This window comes from Ambystoma mexicanum, chromosome 4p, assembly GCF_040938575.1.
Source record: "Ambystoma mexicanum isolate Mex_15411 chromosome 4p, UKY_AmexF1_1, whole genome shotgun sequence".
In the NCBI taxonomy this organism is placed as follows: Eukaryota; Metazoa; Chordata; class Amphibia; order Caudata; family Ambystomatidae; genus Ambystoma; species Ambystoma mexicanum.
Genome location: NC_090927.1, coordinates 242,343,686 through 242,357,668, shown reverse-complemented (window position 1 = coordinate 242,357,668; position 13,983 = coordinate 242,343,686).

Here is a 13,983-nt window from a genome sequence, read left to right as displayed (position 1 = left end):
GAACTCTGAAAAATTATTAGATTTTAAATAGACGATATCACAGGGACAATAGTTGAAGTTAGCCATTTGAGTGAAAATTCTGTTTCCCGCCAAATCTCTCTGCTAAACTCCATAAATAATGTTGTGCAGGAGGGTAGTTCAGCTGAACTATACTTAAATACTAGTAACACTAGCAGGAGATCAAATGAAATGTTTGAAGCCCTTGAAAATCTACAACCAACTCTTGTATACAAATGTGATAGTTTAGAACGAAAACTGGATGTTCATTCATTATTACTTAATAACAACATTAATAAGGGAAGACAAGTCTTAAGAGATAGTAGCATGAATACAAAAGAGGGAGGTGTGAATGTGTTTACTGTACCTAAGAAAGCCTTTGACAAAAGACTTCTAGAATGTGAGTCAGAGAATTAACTAGATGAGAGATATAATGTAAGGGAGAGTAGTGTAAAAAAGACTGGGCAAAATAAATAAGAACATTAAACAGGCTGCTTATAGATCTAAACTCAAAACAAAAGGGCAATGTAATTTCCAAAGCAGTTATGTGTAGAGAGAAAGAAATGTACCCATGGCAGGAATGGCTGCATTCCTCCTGATCATCAGGTAATGCTCATTGAAGGAGATATTGGGCATCCTCTGCCTGCCCCAAGCTATCCTCAGAAGGTGGTACATACAGATAACTCCTCAGTGTCTGCGAGTGTCATCAGTAATGAGCATGTAGTCGCTATTTGCACAGTAGAAGAGGAACCAACAAATAAAACAGATAAGGTAAAGAAAATGGCCAATGATATTTGCCAATATTTGGCTAGCGCGACAGAAAAAGAGAAGATCCCTCCTTCTCCTGTTTGTCAGGGTGGGCGTAAACTTGCTAAGGCGAGAAAGAAAAAAGCGATGAAGAATAACAGTGTATTAGACTCTTAGGAGACATTCAGAGTATCTTTATTGACACAACAGATACAGTCAGTGTTCCTAAGAGCAATAACCTTAATAAGATCAACCTAAAGGTTTAGAAAAGACTCAATTCATGGAAAGACCATGATAAAATATCCCCCATAGAAACGATGTATAGATAACAGGTGACAAATGTTGATAACCTATATGAAGGATGTTCACAGAAGCAAACATGCGCTCTACAATTTCAAGCCACAACACATGCTAACAATAGTATTCTGCTAAATAGACAGTGGATAATAGATCCGTGCCACTCCATAGTACTCCTAAGAATGATCACTTCTGAAGATATCAGAAATGTTGATCAACTGGTTGACCCCAAGGCTGTTACTTCAAATGTTTGGTTCTTGAGCTTGTCTATATTAGAATATATAGTAAAAAATAATATAGTAAAAACAACAGTGAATTTAGGATCTTGTGAAGAAACATTAATGCATACGATTAAATGTGATAAAAACAGAAATGGTTGCATACCTGCATAACACCGTTAGCCACCTCAATTGAGACGAGGCAAGGGGATACCAAGAAATCAGGTAAGGATCGGTGTGTGGCAGATACCACAGAGTCACCCGAAGTTTACTGACAATGGTTGCCGGTAGCATTTAAAGCTAATTTTGGCAAGAAATATCAATGACAGTGATATTATCATGTCATGGAATACCAGGAGGAACTCTCATTACACAGCCAAAGATGCCCTCCGAGCCAATATACATATATTCTTTGTAGTGGCATTACAAGAGACCTGGTTGTGGGAACAATGTGACATTGATGGTTGTAGTACTGTACAAAGTCTTTCCATAAAGGGTCCTTTGGGTCATCCCAAGGGTGGAATTCTGGTCTCAGTTAGACATCCTTGGGTGGCCCATGACACTGTGTGGTCTACTGACATGGTGCTGGCCTTATTCATCCTTTGTAACCAGGCTAAGACTCTCACTATATTAGTGGTGAACATATATAACCCTCCTAATGGTGTACATAATAAATTAATATCACGTTTCTTGCATTCTTACTGTATGCGACACTGAGATCCCGGTCATATTGCACAGAGATTTTAATGCTCTAATTGATAGCAGTAATATGTGTCAAGAAGAAAATCACATATCGGGACCTCTTTAGAAAAATCCCACTAACAGGCAAGGTAAAAGCTGGACCAAACTCATACACATAACCTTAATGTGCTCAATGGCAACTGTGAAGGCAATGCCAATAGAAGTCCCACTCGAGTAAGTTGGAAGAGCTTGTCCACTATTGACTATATTGTTACTAATGAAAGAGTAGGCAAACTTGTGTTTGATATGTCAGTTAGGATACACGAAGAAGGCTATCACTTTCCCCGATAAGTGTTGCTCACCAAGGATCAAGAAATAAGTAACCATAAATTGAATGGCAATATCTTTGTCAATGATGGGAGGAATATGAAAAGCGATTGCAGAACAAGAACTGCCATATTCAGGATAGAGTTGAGCCTGATGCTCTACAAGCATTTATACATCTCCTATTAGCCATCAAAGCTGTAACATGCCAAAAATGAGTTTATAAAAGTATGAGTGAAAGATGGAATGCTACCCATCATCATAAATCACAGTTTGAGAGAGTAATTCATGAGGCAAAAACAAAAGTTAAGACGCACAAACAATTCGCTAAAAAAACAATGACCAGAAGGATGCTCCCTCTGGAATTAATAAAAGCAAAGGATAACTATCAAAAATGGCTACAACAACATAGAGCTAATGTGGCCAATGAAGTCTGGTGGTCATTCGCTCATTTTGCTAGACCCAGTAATAACATAGGAATTTGGGCAGTTGTCAACGGCACTAAACAAAAAACGCTGCCTAATAACAGTTTCTCTGGATACGACTGGATAAGCCATGTGAATAAAACCCTGGGAGCCCAAGATATAGTAGATGAGCTAGATGTTAATAATAAGGCTCAATGGATTGGGCACATATTGTTGAAGATCTCATATTAATGATTAAAGCCCTTCGCACATTGCGGGCTGTAGGTCCAGATGGCACCTGCAATGCGCTACTCAGACTCTCTCCTGAATATTGGGCTCACGCCATTCATCTTTAATTTTGTTGGATAGGCAAATATGGTCAGATTCCCAATACATGGAGAGAGAGTTCCATTCTTTCTCTTCATAAAAAAGGTTGTTGGAATGATCCTACCAATTACTGCATGCTAGCCATTTTAGATATCCTGACTAAAGCATTTGCTAAAGTGTTATTGTAGGAGCTGAATCAATGGATCACAAAAAATCATATTCTCCACCCAACCAATCATGTTTTCGTAAAAAGTCCTCTACAGTCCATAATATTACCATTCTTGCATCATCCATAGAATATGTGTGGTATAGGCGGCAGCTCCCAGTACACGCAGCTGATATAGATTTTAGTGGTTCCATGTAATAATGTCGCCACAAAAATCTCGCCATGTAAAAATACCGCCGAAAAATGGCCGTTTTTTGTGGCGACATTATTGCATGGAACATGCGGGGGACACCCCCGCAACCCCTAAACTTTTTTCTTTTCTTTTTTTTCTTTTTTTTTTCTTTTTTTTTTGCCCCTGTCCCCATATGTATGGTCACCCAAATAATATCGCCATGACATTTTCCGGGCGATATTATTTACGACGACCATATATATGGGGATATTATTACCTGATACCATTTTAGTGCCGCTTTTGACATAATCCTCAGGAACAAGTTGTGGAATAAATTAAGCTGATGGGGTTTCGCTCCTGGGATGCTCACCATGATTAGGCTGCTATATACTAATACGTTTGCTAGAGTTAAGCTTGATGGTGAGTGCAAAGTTACCAAGCTGATCCCGACTTGCAGAGGAGTTAAACAGGGTTACATAACTTGTATTTGGCTGATTTGCCAGTAGCACTAAATGCCACCCTCTCAAATGACATCAAAATAGGATCATAAAAAATTGGGTGGCTAGGTTCTGCCGATGATCTCTTTCTACTTGATTACATGCCCAAGGGATTACTGCTCAAATTGATGGTGCTAGAGAAGTGTGCACATGAGAATGGGCTGAAAATGTACTTAGGTAAGACAAAAATCATTACCTTTCTAGGGAAAACAGATAATCAAGGTACATACAATTCGAGATGGACTATTGCTGGTCAGACAATTTAACGGGTGGAATGTTACAGATATCTGGGCGTCATTGTAGACCATAAGTTAAGTTGTAATCAACAGTGGTTGGAGACTAAAACCAAGTGTATGAAAGTCACTATGGCACTAAGTCATCTTATTGGCACACAGGGTGGATATTCCTTAAATACCTTTCTAATGTTGTATTCCAGTCCCCTGTCTCCTTTATGGTACTGAAATATGGGGGGAAGAAACATGTACAGGAATTAAATAGGTTTGAGGGGAAATTCTTTAAAATCCTGTTCAGAATGCCTAAATCACTATTGTGTGAATTTATACTACTAGAATGTAACATGATGCGCATATGCGAAAAATTGGAATATAAAGCCGCCTTACTTTATGCCAAATTATGCACTTTGGATAACGATACTAACATGTTTGAACTTTATGAGAGCTTTTAGAGCTATTGATCACAATGATAAACTTTGTGTGGTAGAATTTCTTAGAGCTACCTATAGTAAATGGGCTAAGGAGAAAGCAAATGAATGGATATATCAAACACATGCTAGATTTAAACACCAATTGAAACACGTTATATTTGAGGCAGGTACAGAAAGAGATATGTACACTTGGCAACTAAGACTAACAGTGGAACCTTTGTACAATACTGGCTGAGATGCCTTGAAACTCCAAAATATATGTCTGCATTCCCAAAAAGGAAAATTGATCAGGCAATGTGTATTGTTTAAATTTAATGTCTGATACGTTAGAAATAGTCGGTGCCAAACGTGGAATTGCAAGAATTAATTGGTGGTGTAGATTATGTGGGACTCTAAAAATCGAAACTGCAGAAAATATTCTATGCCACTGTGACAGTTTGGATATCCTAAGACTGATATACTTGAATGCTTATGATAATACATGTGTCTTGAATATGTTAATGAAATGTGGGGAAATCTTTTAAAAGGTGATAATGTGAATTACATTTTTTATATGATGAAGATGTCTGACCTATGTTTGTACATTCTTAGTCAACTGTCGGATGGCATATTAAATTAGCTCTTGTTTTATTTAATACTGAGCTGTTTTAATCATTGACATTTTTTTAGCGTGTTGTGTAAATATATGTAAAGCCTTTGTTGGCTGAATAAGTATGTAACAATAGATACAAAAAAAAAATATATGAAGTACACATGAAAGGGTCACACAATTTAATACCCAGATGTGTTAGCCCATAGAAAGTTATGGGATTGATTGTTCATACCACTGTATGACTGAAACTATCAAGCACTATTAAGGTGCATCTAGTCTTCAGAGTTCTCAGGTTGTCCATAGCAATGCTTAAGAAGTCCATGCATTCCAGTTTTTGCTTTGATTTCTGGGACATGTAGGTTTTCTAAATTTCAAATGGGACATAATAAACTACAAGTCCCCGAATTTAAATTGTAATCAAATGTACACTTCTAGGTGATCAGGCTGTTCTTGCTCCTCAGTGTGTAGTAATCATAGAAAGCAGAAATACATGTGAGGTTGAAACTATTCTAAATTCCAAGGGAGTCAGGTTATATTACTTCTAGACTGCCAAGTCTACACTCCCAAGGACTGGTAGTGAGAGTGTACCAGCCAGGTATACACCTCAGCTTCTTCAGACAGTACTTAAAGAAAGGCTTCCACAAACCAGTCCAGCACAGGGGAGAAAACCTAATGGGGAGCAGTATCATTATCCTCATTCCAAGTGAGATCCTTCCAATCCTGAGACTCTGTACCCACCCTTCACTTTGAAGACTGCATTCCCACAAATTGCCATGGTCCCAAGAGCAGTCAGGGCTTGCCTGGTGAAAATATTACAACTAGACACCATTGAAGAGGGAGGTGCTTCCTGAACTCACTACATTATCCAGTCTACTTGAAATCTAGAAGGTCTCAGAATCTTGATGTCCATCTTGTCCATTCTCCTTATAAGGCAACGCCTGATTAGACCCTGTCCTTTGCACTTGAGTACTTCTGACTGGATTGTTTCTACTGCTCCAGTTGCATGATCTTAGCTTGGACCGCAACCCCCCCAGGTAATAAGGGACCACTGCCCAATCTAAAGTTGCACCTAGGACATAGGAAGAGTTCCATGTGTTAAAATTGTGGCAAAAATGGCCGTTTGCACGAAAAATCACAGCAAAAAGGCAGTGGTTTTTCCACCGCAATACATGTAAAGGATGAAGGGGACATCCATGCAAACCCCAGACCCATTATACCATTTAAGGGGAGCGAGGGACACCCCCACAATCCCTGCTCCCCTTAAATGGTATAATGGGGTACACCTTTACTGGGTCAAACCACAGCATTTTTGCCGCAGTTTTTTGTAAAGGCAACATTTTTACAGTGATTTTATTACTGCATGCCATAGGAAGAAGAGCAAACTTACCTTTATTAATACCATGCATTAATGACATGCACCAGTACACACGAAACATCAAATAAAATCCCTACCTGCATAAAAAATTAATTGGCATGTAATTTACCGTTTGAAGCTCATTGTAAGATATGGGGCTACACTGCAAGAATAACACTTTCCCACTTTAATCCTGTCCATAGCCTAGGGGATTACAATGGATTTCAAAAATGATGTTTGAATTTCACTTTCACCATTTGGATCATTTATGCATGCCTGTTATGCCCCTTAATATTGTGTGAGGAAAACATAGATTCTGTTGCAAAATGAATGCTCTCATATTCTGTATGATTTAATGCGTGGTGCAAGTAATCATGATACACAAGTACCTAACACTCTGTGGTGTACAGTCTGTTGACCCCACACAGGTATTATAAGAAAATACAAGGAGACCAAACAACCATAAAAACACGCAGCAAGCACTGTTTGGATCATTCCCCTTCTTCTCATCACAGCCTGAAGTCCTGCAACACAAACTGAGGTGCAGCCATGCTCCAGTGGGATGACAGCACATCAAGGTCTACCACCAATCCATTTCACCCATTGTTCTTCCACAGACTATAAATCACATGCTTCATCTTCTGAAAAAAATTAATGCTGGTATCTTCAGATTAAATTCACTTCAAAGAGTTGTCAGGTAAGTCTTAACACCTATCCAGAAGATGATGTATGACTATTTGTTTTGTTCCCTGCAAAACCTCACTGATGTTCACTCCCATATATTTTACAAACGTAGTGGATGGACCTTCCCGATTACTCTGATGTTCCCAGAAAATCTCACTGGTTTTCCCAGTAATTACCTTGATGTCCTAGGCACTCACCCTGAAATACCTTACAAATCCCCCTGATGGTCCCTGTAAATCGCCGAACACCCTGCAAATGCCCCGTATGTCCTCTCTAAAGCATCATACAATTACCTTTCCAATGTCTCTTGAAATTCGCCCATTTCCTGCAAATCTTCCTAATGTTTTTAGCTCAGCTTTAATCAGTTTTGCTCATGTTCCACATATCTCTAGAGTCTCCCTGAATTTCCAAACATTGTTTTTTGATGTTCTACGCAAATTGCCCTGCTGTGTGACTAATTGCATATGTAGACCTGCAGCTCTATGCCTACTTCTCAATTAAAAGTTTGTTCTGGATATCTAGTGGGCAGATGTGTGTGTAAAGGTTTCTTTATTGAACTGATTTAGGGTGCCCAAAATGGATTGAAAAGTACAAATGTAAGGTTTTCAGCATTGTATGGACCAGAGCAGTGCATCTAGTATCATAGTAGTAGAGGGGAATGTTCCCTTCTGTTCCCATGTTAAATTTGACAGTTGGGAATGCCCCTTTAACATGGAAGTATTGTCCTAGCAGATGTCCCACCCTGGAAGTAGCAGTCAAGCGCTTTGAAACACATTGTGTATAGGCGCTATATAAATAAACTATCATATCATATCATATCATGGGGTTCACCTGGAAGTCCCGCCCTGCCGTAAGTCCTATCCTGGATGTCAAATCACGTGGGTCACTTGGAAGTCCCGCCATTCCAGAAATCCTATTCCCGATGTGAAATCATGTGGGCCACCCAGAAGTCACCCAGAAGTCACACTCTCTAGGTTGTTGGTAAGTGCCATTACATTTTGACCTGGTATTAATCATCTGTGTGAAGCCTTGTTTGTGTACCCCTTGCACCGGTTTATGGGGTACTAATAAAATGAGGTAACGATGTACATGTTGTTATTAACCCCCACAGGTATGCCCTCCAAAATCCAGAAGCATGTCATAGGGTGTATAGTAAGCCAGTGCACTAGGGGGATGATGTAGGCATTAACCTGTAATGTTTTGAGGTAGGTGTGATGTAGGTAGTGCACTTTTGACAGTGAAATATGTCATGGTGTGCCGGGGTGCTCTAGGGATGATGTAGGTGGTGTGCCGTTCCTAGGGGAGGAGTAAAGGGTATATATACAGAAGTACCACCAGAGAGAGAGAGGTATACAGCGCTCTTGAAGCCTTGACTATCCTGATGTATGAGACGCTATGGCTGGCCTGAAGGCCAAAGTATATCACGGTTAAATAAATCTCCAAAAACCTGGTACGGTTGGTGATTTTTGGGGTGCAAAAGCGGTTGCTCATTATCGAGCTATACTAAGGTTTGTGTTTTCTTGTAATACGGAGTGTAATATACATACTAATATTTATACCCTGTGTTTTTAAGCTTTTTTTTTAGCAGCCCTGTTTAAATAAATACAAATTAAAAAATTAATAAAAATAAAACCTGCTGTACTGTTCAGCATAAGGCCTAACTCACAGCATTGTTGCAAGATATGGCCGTGATGCAGTTCTGTGAGCCACTTACAGCTGCTACTTATAGCAGGGCAAGCTGTGTCAGGAGACTAGCTGTTTATATGGGGCTGACATAATGCTTTACAAGCTCCGGCTCACAGGCTTCCAAGGCTGCACATATGATCACATGATATCCCCCGCCATGTTCTGTTAAATGTGTGTAATTCCTTGTGATAAATTCTTGTGCAAAAAATGAAACAGATGCTGTTGCCCCAGATCTGCGATTTCTGTCATTTTGGGGAGGGGGAATCCCTTATGATAAACTGTAACATGTGGTGTGCTCCGGCGCAGGGCATACATGTGTTCAGGGTGGACAGTGACTACACAGTTCAGCAACGTTCATAAGGAAGCCCGCCAAAATAGTCAATATATATCTGCCCTGCAAAGCCTTGTGTTCGAGAACAGCTACACTGCCTGTTAACCCCACTCAAGCTTAGACCGAGAAAACATGCCTGATCACCCGGAACAAGAAGTGTGTGTTTTGGCCTGACTGAAATGCGTAAAAAGTAGAGTTATGTTTAATATCCTGATTATTTATTTGTTTATTACTCTCTTTAAGATTTATGCTGCACCTTCTTTCTATTATTGTATAGACTTTTCAGCAAGATCCCATTACCTAACCTTCTTTTTTTTAAATTAATGACATCATCAAGAAATTCTAGTTAAAAATAAAAATAAATCGGTCTAAACCGGTTTGTGTTTTGCAGTATTTTTTATTTTATTGCATCTGTAATTTATCTTTGTTTCTGTAAAAATATGCTTATTTAGTAAAAAAATGTATAAAAATAGGGAACCACCGTTTGACAGCTGTATTTTTCACCCTTTTCAAATAAAAAGGAAAGCAATGCCTCGGTGGGGGCCAACATTGAGAGCTGCTCAGAAGACAACATTCACATTGTAGAATACCCAATGGTAAAGTTATAACATGTTTTATTTTTACATTTCAGAATCACACCCTGCTGCAGCCGTATCATTTAATGGTCCTGTGCTGAAAAGGATATATTTGGGGGATGGGATGCACGGTACGTTTGTACGTTTACTGAGCTATTAACAGAACAGTTTTTCCCTACCTATACAGGATAACTGTTGCTTATATTTACGTAGATCTACACAAATACATTTTTTAAAATTTTGTTTTAGGGACTGAGGTGGGTATGAGGATGCAGAATGTTTCTTGCAGCTGTATATTTTGTGTGTAAAATGTGCGTATTCAGGTAAACAATATGGAGCCTCATTTAAAAGCTGTCTTTGTCTTAAAATCTTTGTCTTTAAAACATTTTTATTTCAGACTTACATCCTGGTTCTGAAAAGGATAAATCCAAAGGACAGGTCGCACGGTAAGTTTGTATTGTTTCTCAACTACTAACAAAACACGTGTTTTCTTACCTATAGAGCTTAATATCTGCATATCTATTTTTTTTTCTTTTTAACACCGTTCACCATAAGTTTCTCCATAAATTTCTCAGAGAGAATAAATCGGAATGTAGACGTCCTAGTACACCAAAATGTCTCCTCCATCTCACATACATTGCTCTCTTTATAAACCTTGTGTTTGACCCACCCAGAGCATAATCCTCCATATGCCCTGCTGTGTCCTTATAAAAAAAAGTCCTCTGTCAGCTGATTGTCCAAAGCGTCATTGCTGTAGTTCAGAATGCTTTCTATGTATGCTCTATGGGCCTGATTCACAGAACATTTTTCAATGGGATTGCACATTATAAAATGCTTTTGTGAATCAGGCCCTATATGCGTACTTGTTGTCACACTGCATAATGAGACAGTCGCCTAGAGTAATGTCAAACTGATTAAAAAAGGTGGCCACAGGATAGGCAATTGTGGCTACCTTAGCAGCGGCTATAATATCTGTCCCGTTGGCTTTTGTTATTTTACAGGTCAGGTAAAGTAGACTGTCATTCAGATCCAGGTACATTTCCGTTGAGCTCGACATGAAAAACTATATGATCCCTAGAGAAGAAGAACATGTTTTTAATGGTCGTCTGTGTTGAGGGTATGGCAAACAGGTCTAGTTTGAATTTGACACATTCCCCAAGGCACAATAGATGAAGGCCATATTTTAGAAAATATTGATTTTGGGGTTGTTTTCATTTCTCTTGTTCAGTCTGTTCTTCCGAGTGCATTTTCTCTTCGAGCGGCTCTCGATGTTGATCTTTGTTTTTTATGCAGTTTTGGAGGCCCCCATCTAGGCGTTGCTTTCCTTTTTCTTTTTGCTGGAGCTTTCCCACATAAACCAGGCTTGAACCTCCGGCGTTTGTTTGTTGAAACGATTTGTGATGGTGGTTGTTGCACTCATGACTACATCCTTACCGATATTTGTAGCTGCAGTTTTCACATGCAATTTAGCTAGTTCTAACCCTTTTCACAGGAAGGGGATAGGCCTCCGAAAGAGACTTCTGAAAATACTCCCGAAGCCTGCCCTATACATAATGGATGCTTCTTGGGAGTAGGGTTCACTGCCATAACTGACCTGCCTGCAGTAATAATCCCTTTAGACGTACAGATCTCCATAGTTCTTCATGGATACCATGCTGTAGTAGTCTTTATCTCTCCTTTGGCACACGTGTAGTTTCACTAGGACCTTCCTTTGTTTAAATGAGACCATTTCCCCCTGATCGTTCCTTATCTGTATATTGATGGTGTCAAAACGACACTTAGAAATGGGGATATAATCAGGCTTAATGTATTGTGCATTAACAATACCATTATTTTCACCTCTGACTTGGGTGGTTCTCATTAGGGGGGCATATGAGTCACCAACCCTTTGATATTGTACTATATCACTGTAGATCATGAGGCTGTAAAAACCATCCATTAATATCAATGCATGCTCTGTTTAAAGAATTATTACGTTTCACATGTTGAACAGTTCCCAACAAACTAGAGAGTTTCCCAGAGCATATAAGTTGTGTGGTATGATCAGTCGATCTTAGAAATACTTTCCTCTGAGTTTTATCCGGAAACAGCCCCATATCAGAAGAGCTCTCAAAGTTTCTTGTGAGCGACTTGCTGATTGCATCTAGCAGCACATGTATGTTGGAGTAAAAACCGTGAGGAAAACCCACGTATAACAGTTGAACAGGTCCTTCACGCTTGGTGGTAAACTTTTCATCACTACTATCTACGGTGTCCCAGGTTTGAGGGTATTGAAGATCCATCATCCCTACTTCCCACAAGGGGAGCTGGTTGAGACAGCTAAACACAATAGTTTGTTTTCTTGTTGTTGGGGAATGTATCTAAAGAAGTGTGACTTGGTAAGGTGATATAAAATGCAGTGTTTTCTCAGGGAGCTCCTAGGCTTTTTAGATCCTTTGAAATGCAGCGCTGAACCATCTGTTACATTTCTCAGGCAAACACACCCATTTCACAAGGTTTCGTTTCTAAGACCCCTTACCTTTACTCTGAATTATTTTCTCAACCCTATAAAGAAGTTGTGGATCATTTTCCCAGCATAATCAACCATTTGGTAGATGTATATCCCCTCTTTCACAGAGACTTCGGTCACTATGAAAATGGTAAATGATTGGTGATACCCCTTTGTAAAGACACCTTTTAACTTGGAAACTCTGAGGTGGTCCCCTACTCGCAAGTCTGTTTTTTTTACCTTCTCCAATAATCTTTTCACATACAAGTTTCTCCACGATGTTAATTAATTTTCACACGTTACAGACTTTGGAGTCATTTTAATAGACTGGTAATAACTGTTGTTATACATATCCATAAAAGGCTATAATATGTACTCATAATGATGTGTATTGTTAGCTGTGAAAAATCTCTAGAGTATAGGTTTCAAGGTTTTATTAAAGCGCTGAACAATAGCCGCCTTAACCTTATTGTACATTATCAAATGATGCAAGCTGTGGTGCTTTAGAAGATTTTGGTGAGGCCTCTTTAAAAGCTCCTTGCAGGCATCAGTTTGTAATTTTGCAAGCACCCTTCCCTTACTGACGACATGCTTGAAAGTGGCTGTCACTCTTGAACCAGTCTTATCCATTAAGACCTTGGCAAAAGCATATTTTGATCAAATATCTATCACTGTCAAGATGTAACGTACACCATTGTTTTGCTTTTCAAAGTGTCTCATATCCACCAAATCTGCCTGCCATTGTCTGTCACAGTCAGATACCACGGTCATTCTTAATTTAAAACGTTTTCTAGCATTTTTATGTAGGGTACCTGCCTCCTGACCAGATAGCCATTCCTTGACAGCTCCATGTGTGACGTGCTGTTTGTCAAGCTGTAGTTTTACATAAAGAGGAACAACACCACCATAATTACCAATTCGACTTTTATCATAATAGCTTCCATGCATTCTTAAATGAGAGTTGTTAACCATTGAAGCACTCAAAAAAATAAGCGTGGCTGGTGAAAGACATCGGGCCTCATTACACGGACGGCGGTAAGGGTTAACGGTCACCGTTAATGGCAACGGTGACCGTTAACCCTTACCGCCGTACTACGAGGTCCCTTTGCGGGTTGGAGGAATTAACGCCTGCTTCTTGCAGGCGTTAAGTACCAACCCGCTAAGGGACCTCGGAGCTAATTACGGCACCGCAAAATTGCGGTGCCGTAATTAGCGCCTTCCCCATTCCCATAGAGCCCTATGGGGCAGAAATGGGAATGGGGAAGGGCAATGGCGGAAGGGGGATTTACCGCCCCTCCAACCTTGGAATGGGGCGGTAAATCCCCTTTCCGCCAAGGCGGTGCCGGTAATTTACCGGCATGGTCCAGGGTGCTAATAGCACCCTGGATTACCGCCTTCCGTGTAATGAGGCCCATCTTATTTTTACTACGGATTTTGTACATGTAGGGTCTGACACAGTGTTAAAAATTGTGATCTTTTTTCTGCAGCATTATCCATGGCGTTATACAGCATTATCCATGGTGTTATTAATAGGGCAATCCCATTTCTAAAAACAACGGGACCGGCCACCTATAGAGATTTCATGTTTTCCCTTGGATTACGGAAATTATGTATTTCCAGGAATGTTTTTAATAAAACATTCTCCACACTATCATGTACACGTCTTCCCATGCCTTTATAGACCACTTTAAGTATCTGCAAAACGTTACATGAATTCAATATAAAACATATCCGCCGTATTGCTCAAGCATGATAATGCAGTTGTAGGCATTCATGAGC